Consider the following 7,006-nt stretch of genomic DNA (forward strand, 5'->3'; position numbering starts at 1 on the left):
AGCAAAGGAGAAAGCAAGTCACTTTCACCCACAGTCATGTAGTCTCTACCAGCTACTAAGTGGATGTATTAAAAATCAGAGAACTGGGGTGCCTGGGTGGCGCAGTCGGTTAAGCGTCCGACTTCAGCCAGGTCACGATCTCACGGTCCGTGAGTTCGAGCCCCGCGTCAGGCTCTGGGCTGATGGCTCGGAGCCTGGAGCCTGTTTCCGATTCTGTGTCTCCCTCTCTCCCTGCCCCTCCCCCATTCATGCTCTGTCTCTCTCTGTCCCAAAATAAATAAAAAACGTTGAAAAAAAATTAAAAAAAAATCAGAGAACTAACACTGTTTTCTAATGCAGAGAACCTTGTAATCTCCAGGGAGATTGGCCCAGAAAAATGCCTGTCAGGGGCTGCAGTGTGGGTGAGCTGGCTGTCAGTCGGTAGCTCTCGGCACGGCACTGGTAATTAGTAGAGGAGGAAATCTGCTCTCCTGGTCCCAGAACCCCTTAAACACCATAAGCACAAAAGGAGGAGGAAAGCAGGCATCCTGCAGTAAGGGTCCCAGCTGAGCAAGGGCCTGCCACCCACCATCCCTCAACACGGCAGGAACAGCCCGTGGGGTGGAGGCAGCGGAGACAATGGCTTTCCGAGCTCCGGTTGGCACATTGGACGATCTTGTTAGAATGGAGGGCACAATTAAACATTACCAGAGCCAGCTCCCGACTGAGTTGCAAAGAAAGATGTAAACACACACACACACAGACCCACTACACTCACACGCTCCTCGAGCTGAAAAGAAAATTAATCAAAAACCCAATGAACGCCTGAACTCTATAATTAAGCCTAAATGATCCTCAGATAGAAAGGGAGCTGAGTGAGCAAGCTCGGTGCACAAAGATATTTTTACCCCGGAGTCTTATTGCCATTAATTTCTTTTGAGATCTTGAGTACATCTGGTTCCAGTTTCCCTGGTAGGACATCTGCCTATGGAAGACCTTCAGGAGAGTTGCCAGCTCAGTGGCAAGGTTATTGGGCTGTTCCTCCAACACTTTTATGGGAACGCATCTGGGGAGGTGAGTGCCATTGCCCTCCTCGGTCAGCCGTGCTCCCTCCCATAATGGATCGTACCACTGACCTCAGTCCCGCTAACAATTCCTCTGAGGTGTACACGACTTCACGGTTTACAAAGGGCTTTTAAGGTCCTTTACATAGAGTAAAAAACATCTCTGTTGAAGATAGGAAATCTGAGGACTGGCCTTACCTTTCTGTCTTTATGATTATTAACAACAATGACTCCCGTTTGATTAGGATGCTACAGTTTACACAGCACGGACCCAAAGATTGTGTCGTTTAGTCTCAACAACCCTATAAGATCTGCTTTATAACCCCATTTTGCAGATGAGGGAGTTGAGGAGAAAGGTCATGTGAGCTGTCCAAGGTCCTTAATATGAGTCATGCTCTGAGGACTTTGAGCTTCAGTCTTCTGGCTCCACACCTTCACTCCATTTCCACGGAACCTTCTCTCCCTCATTAAACACAAGCAGTGTTCTCTGCTTCTCCGGCCACTGCTATTCCTTGGGCAGGACTGACTAACAAGGAGAGAGAGTCTTTGCAGAGTTGCCCTGATTGATCCCTGGATCCAGTCTGACAAGACAGATCAGCTCTCCTGAGGAGTCTGGGTTCAACTCTCCCAGGCTCTGTGCCTTCAGGTGATTTGGGAGGTTCGTCTGGGTGCTCTGAGGTTGGAGGCCAGAGCCCAGGACCTCAGCATGACTTGAGATTCAGCTGGTGAAATAGCCCTTGAGCAAATCATTTCATTCACCCGGGCTTCAGTTTCCCCCTCTGTTAACTGAGCCACTAATACAATCAGCCGACATCACATAAGTCAGGAAGGAGAGTGGGATGATGTCTGGAAACACTCCAAAATGTCTCACGTGCTTCCTGATGTAAGCTTATTGTCACATCAGTAGAATCACGGGGCCCAGTGCTTGTTGCAGGATCTTAATTAAGTTCTATCTACTTGGAAGCCCATTTTCCCATTTCAGGGAAACCCAGGCTCCCTGCCAAGTAAGCCTGGCTCAGTGGAGGGTGGTGGGCTTTGAGCTCCCCCTGTCCTCAGACGCTTTGCTGCAGAGACCTGGACCCTGGCAGTCAAGAAAGGAAAGGACACCACTGTGTAGCCGTGTAGAAAGCAGCTCTGGGCAGAGTTTGTAGCTGCAACTCTAAGTTGCAACTCCAAGAAGCCTTTGGTAGGAAAAGGAGGCTGAATATCAGATCTGGGCCAGACTTGAAATCCCAGCACACTTTGCCACCTAAGCCGCCTAGAGAAGCCAGCCAGGGACAGCTGCGTTGTTTTTGTCATGAACTCAGGCAAGAGATACAGAGGCAGAAAATAATAATAATTTTACACACACACACACACACACACACACCTTTTTGTGGGTTTCCACTAATACAGAGGGGGAAAATAATGATATATATTATATATAATTATATATCTATAGTGTGTGTGTTGGGGCAGGGGGAATCTCCCACTGGCCTGTCTCTACACAGTTTCTGATGCCGCAGATCTTGGCCGGGACTCCACAGTTTGCAGGTCGCATTACAGATTTGACCCTCAAAGTACTCATAGAAGGAGGAAATACTTCTTCAAATATTGCACCATCCCCGCCCCCCCCCCCGGGCTGTCCCACCACACTGCAGGCATATTTGGTCATGGCCCCTCTCTCTGCCCCCATGCCTGCTGTGGCCCCATCGCACACGGCCCCACCTGGATCAGCCATACAGCTTGCCTCAGGACTGCTGCCCAAGGTGCCCTGTCCCCACAAATCACTGTGCCCCCCCTCCCAGCTGGGCCCACCGCCACAGGCTGAGGAGAGGTCATTTTGTCCAGCTGGGGAGTGGTCCAGAAGAGAGCCCGCTAGCTCCTCTCACCAAGATAAATACGAAGCCAGGCCGCTGGGCGGCGGGCCACAAGGCCACACACAGGAGCCTCTCCTCTGCCTCCGGGCTCCCATTGGTTCTTGGCTAACCCAGGAAACGTGGCTCAGTCCTTAAAACCGCTGTGTCCTGGGTCAGAAAGCCCGAGAGAAGGGAAAATAGACACCAGAATTACAGCAATGAGGGCCCCAGCTGCCCCGGACCTCCCTGGGGACCGGGAGGGGCTCTGACAGTGCGCGTGACATATTCAAACGGCAAGACGGCTGCACGGCGGGCTGGTCTCAGGCCAGCTGAGGCCCAGTGTCTCTGGGAACAGGCAGGAGAAAGGAAGGAAGACAGAATGCTTTGCCTCAGGCCAGGCCAGGGATGCAGGGGAACCAACCAAAGCGCCCAGGGTGTGAAATCTCAGAAGGCCCTTAATGCCAGTTTGTGCAAAGACCAGCACTGCGCTTGGTGCGAGTGAACCCCCCCCCCCCACCGCCAGTGTCCACTCTGGACACCTGGCTTGTCTCGCCTGGGTCCCAGCCCCGCTCTCTGCCACCTTCTATGCGTGGTTTTCTTCCCAGGAAGGGTGGGTGAGGGCGGCTACCGTGAGATCCCTCTGGATACCCATTCTTCCAGCAAGTATTTATACAGAGCATGTACTGTGTGTCAGGAGGAACAGAGCCCAGAGGGAGACGATGCTCGCAGAAGGCTCTGGGCGCCACTCATTGTCCCCCTTGGGAACCCCACAACACAAGTAACCCCAGAAGTTTAACAAGGGGCCCCCTAGTCTGCCCGCGAGGGGAAGCTGCCTTTCCGGCCCCAGGATTTGGTGAGGGTGGGTGAGGTGACAAGGCAGCATTCTGTCAAGTCGTCTGATCTCTTCCAAGGAAAGGCACTGGGGGAAGCCCTCCAGCCGCATCCATACACACGCAGGCACTGGTGGGGGAAGAAACCGCTGGTTCTCTCTCCATCTGCTCTTGTCCCTTCACCCTCACCCTTCAAACCAATTCGAATATTCCTCACAGACATGATGCAATGAGATGTTAATTGGAAAAATAACAGGAAGGATAATACACGCGCTTCAGGCTGAGAACTATTTCATTAAACTGGGCTTTGAAAGCAAGACAGCCAATTAAATTATTTCCCACTTCACTCCCTCACATACCAGAAACCATAGAAAGCTATTACTTCTAATTAATTAGAAAAGAAAGAAGGACTCCGCATATGCATATCAGATGAACAGGGACCCGGGCGCTACACCACATTCTCTCTTCGCGTACAGTGCGCATGCGTCTACACAAGTGTGCGCGTGCACACTCACACACACGCATCAGGGACTAAGACTCGTCCACCGTCTCACCTGAAGAGTTTCATGGGTCTTCTGAAAACACCAAAAATAAAAACACCTGCCCCCAAGAGTCACTCACAAAATCAAACAAAGGAAAACGCCTTCTTTGGGCACCTTCATCAGAAAGGAAATAGGGAGAGAATAAGCAGCTCTAAACTCAGTTAGATTCCAAACCTCCCGCACCACAAAGCGACTTGTCTGTTGTCCTCTTCAGGAAAGGAGGAGGCATTTCCCAAGCCAGCTCCCTCTTTCAAAGGCTCAGGAGGGGCTCACAGACTAGGGGTCCTCAGACCTCTGAGGCATACTTTTGAATTGACTTTGTTATTATGCAGGTCACATGCAGGGCACCCTCACTTTTCCATCTGTGAAAAGGGAAGAAGGCCTGTTCTCAGTGCCATAGTCACCCCCCTCAACGTTTTTCAGCTTGTGAGAACACATTGGCAGAGAGCCCTGAGCTTCCTGTGCCTTGCCTTGGGGAAACAGAGAGACAAAGCCCAACCATGCAGCTAAAATATTTCCTGTACAAAAACTATGCTAAGCCAAAGTCACCCTTACTGTATCGCAAGTTTAATACAATTAACATAATATGAATATTATAATAATGACTATAATGGTCATAAAAGCAGTCATCACAATGATGTGACTTTTGCACACAGGAATCTCTCCAGTATGGTCCATGAGCAGCGGACAGACTCGGAGGTTGTGACAAGGCTTCTGCATGAGCCCACATGAGCCCCATCCTCCCCCCTCCCCCACCATACCTGACATTCTGTCCCATGCAAGACATCAAGGGCCGGCAGAGTCAGTGCCTCTGACCGTTTGCTTATTGCAAGAAGGGGAACTGGCATTCGCCGACACTAGACCATGGCAGTTCTTTCAGAGTTTAGGGTTTATGGAGGAACCATTTCTAGAATGGCTTTGTAGGCTATTAAGTCCCCCCATTTGTATGTATGATGAGGTCGTTTGCAAACTTCAAACAATTGGAACAAGTTTATTTCACAACAATCTATGTAAGAATTTCAGGTTTGTTTTCTTCCTGAAATTGAAACCACGCATACACTCTGAAAATGCAACAGTGTTCATCTGTTATCATAAAAACTTGTTCTGCCATTCAGGGAAGAAAGGGGAGGATGCCTGGTGCTTGGGTTTACCTTGGAGCAACTCCTTCCATGCATTCAAAACTATTCTTTTTATTCGAAAGACTTAGTTCACCCACTTCTGCTTTGGGACCTCAACTGTTATTTATATAAAGCAATAGATAGAAATACCCACACACACACAAAAATAGTGGTAGCAAGTTGTTTTTTTCTTTAAAGAAAAACTGATTGCCAACTTCGAGTAGTGTAGACCTACACTCAAGAAGTTTTAGTGCGGCTGAAGTGTGCGCCCGTGCACAGGAGGAATACGGGGTAAGCCACGGGGTCCTGATGAATCCTCCTGTGCCTTCAGATGCTGAAAAACAAGGCCACGGGGTAGGGCCCTGGAAGTCCCAACCATTTCTTTAGATCCCTTTATGCCTTGATAGTGGTTACGCCAATGGATGATCTGGAATCCTTTAATATTGTTTTCGTTTTTAATCATTTTTCAAGACCCACATAAGTGCCATAGACCATCTCTGCAGAGAAATACATAAGTAAATAAGTCCCAATAATTTTGCATCGAATTTCAGGGTCATTGTCCCCTTAAAATCTATTTATAAAGCCTCGATTATAAACATCGACCTGTAAGGAATGACATTCTTTAGTCACTGTCTTAATGCCCATTTTATTTACATGTTTTTATGTCCACATACAGGTTACCTAGTAGGACAAGGCACGTCCATCAAGCAGAACCACTTGGCAGAGACTAAAGAGGAGGATGGGGCCATGGCTGGTGGCTCTAAAAGCTGAAGACCTGGACAGCTGATTTCCCATTAAAACGAATGCCATCCTATGTGTCTCCTTGCCACCCTCCCATCCCGTGACCTGTACCCCCTTCTGCCCCACCATATGCCATGCAGTGCTCCCCATGGACTGGCTGAGCTGGCTGCTTGGCTCTCAGCAGGCTGTGCTCAAGTGGGAGCTTTACGGGCTGTATCGTTTTGTGTGGCAGGATTGGGTCCATCCAGATCTCAAGTCCATCCCCAACCCTGAAGTTGAAGCTGCCCAGGGAGAAGAGCTGGTCAGCCTGGATTTAGACACCTAAAATGGCTCAGCCTTGGTTCTCAAACTCCACCTTCCCTCCCTACACTTTTGGGTGGGAAACAGCAAGAATGTGTATCTCCCTTTTTCCTCCCGTCTCCACATGGGTGGCCAATGTTGATACTCTCTCGAGATTTCTCTGACCCTTGGAGCCAGGGCCAAAGCAGTCCTGCTTCCCCTGCACCACCAGGCTGGGTGTCTTCAGGTGACCAAGGGCAAAGTGTATGTCAGCAGGATCAGTGGGGTGAGGGGAGAACCACCCTCGGAGGGCAAAAATGGTGTGCATTGTTTTATTTGTTGGTTTATTGATCGGCTTGCTTACTGGTTGATTGAATTATGAAATATGTTATTTGTTATACAGCAGAAAATCCACTCCCATCTTTGAAGCATCCAGCCCCAGAATTTGTCTTCTTGGCCTCATAGAGCACAGTGAGTTACTCCTCTCTGAAGCCACAGAAAGCAGGGTGGGGGGAGGGGAATTCTCTCTGTGCCCACTTTCACCCCAACTAGATTTTCAGCCAGAAATGGGATCTGAAACCACCAGCTAGTGAGGTCACAAAACCACACAAATCA

The 7,006-nt window shown here is 49.5% G+C and overlaps 1 long non-coding RNA gene across 1 annotated transcript; it reads left to right on the forward strand.

The window, feature by feature from the left end:
* The first annotated feature begins 312 nt into the window (after positions 1 to 312).
* LOC131496586 (uncharacterized) lies at positions 313 to 6,183 on the forward strand. The gene is made up of 2 exons (XR_009254557.1): positions 313 to 1,053; positions 6,048 to 6,183. It is a non-coding gene; the product is annotated as an uncharacterized LOC131496586 (long non-coding RNA).
* The last annotated feature ends 823 nt before the right edge of the window (positions 6,184 to 7,006 follow it).

The sequence above is a fragment of the Neofelis nebulosa genome, chromosome 15 (genome assembly GCF_028018385.1).
Source record: "Neofelis nebulosa isolate mNeoNeb1 chromosome 15, mNeoNeb1.pri, whole genome shotgun sequence".
Classification (NCBI taxonomy): Eukaryota; Metazoa; Chordata; class Mammalia; order Carnivora; family Felidae; genus Neofelis; species Neofelis nebulosa.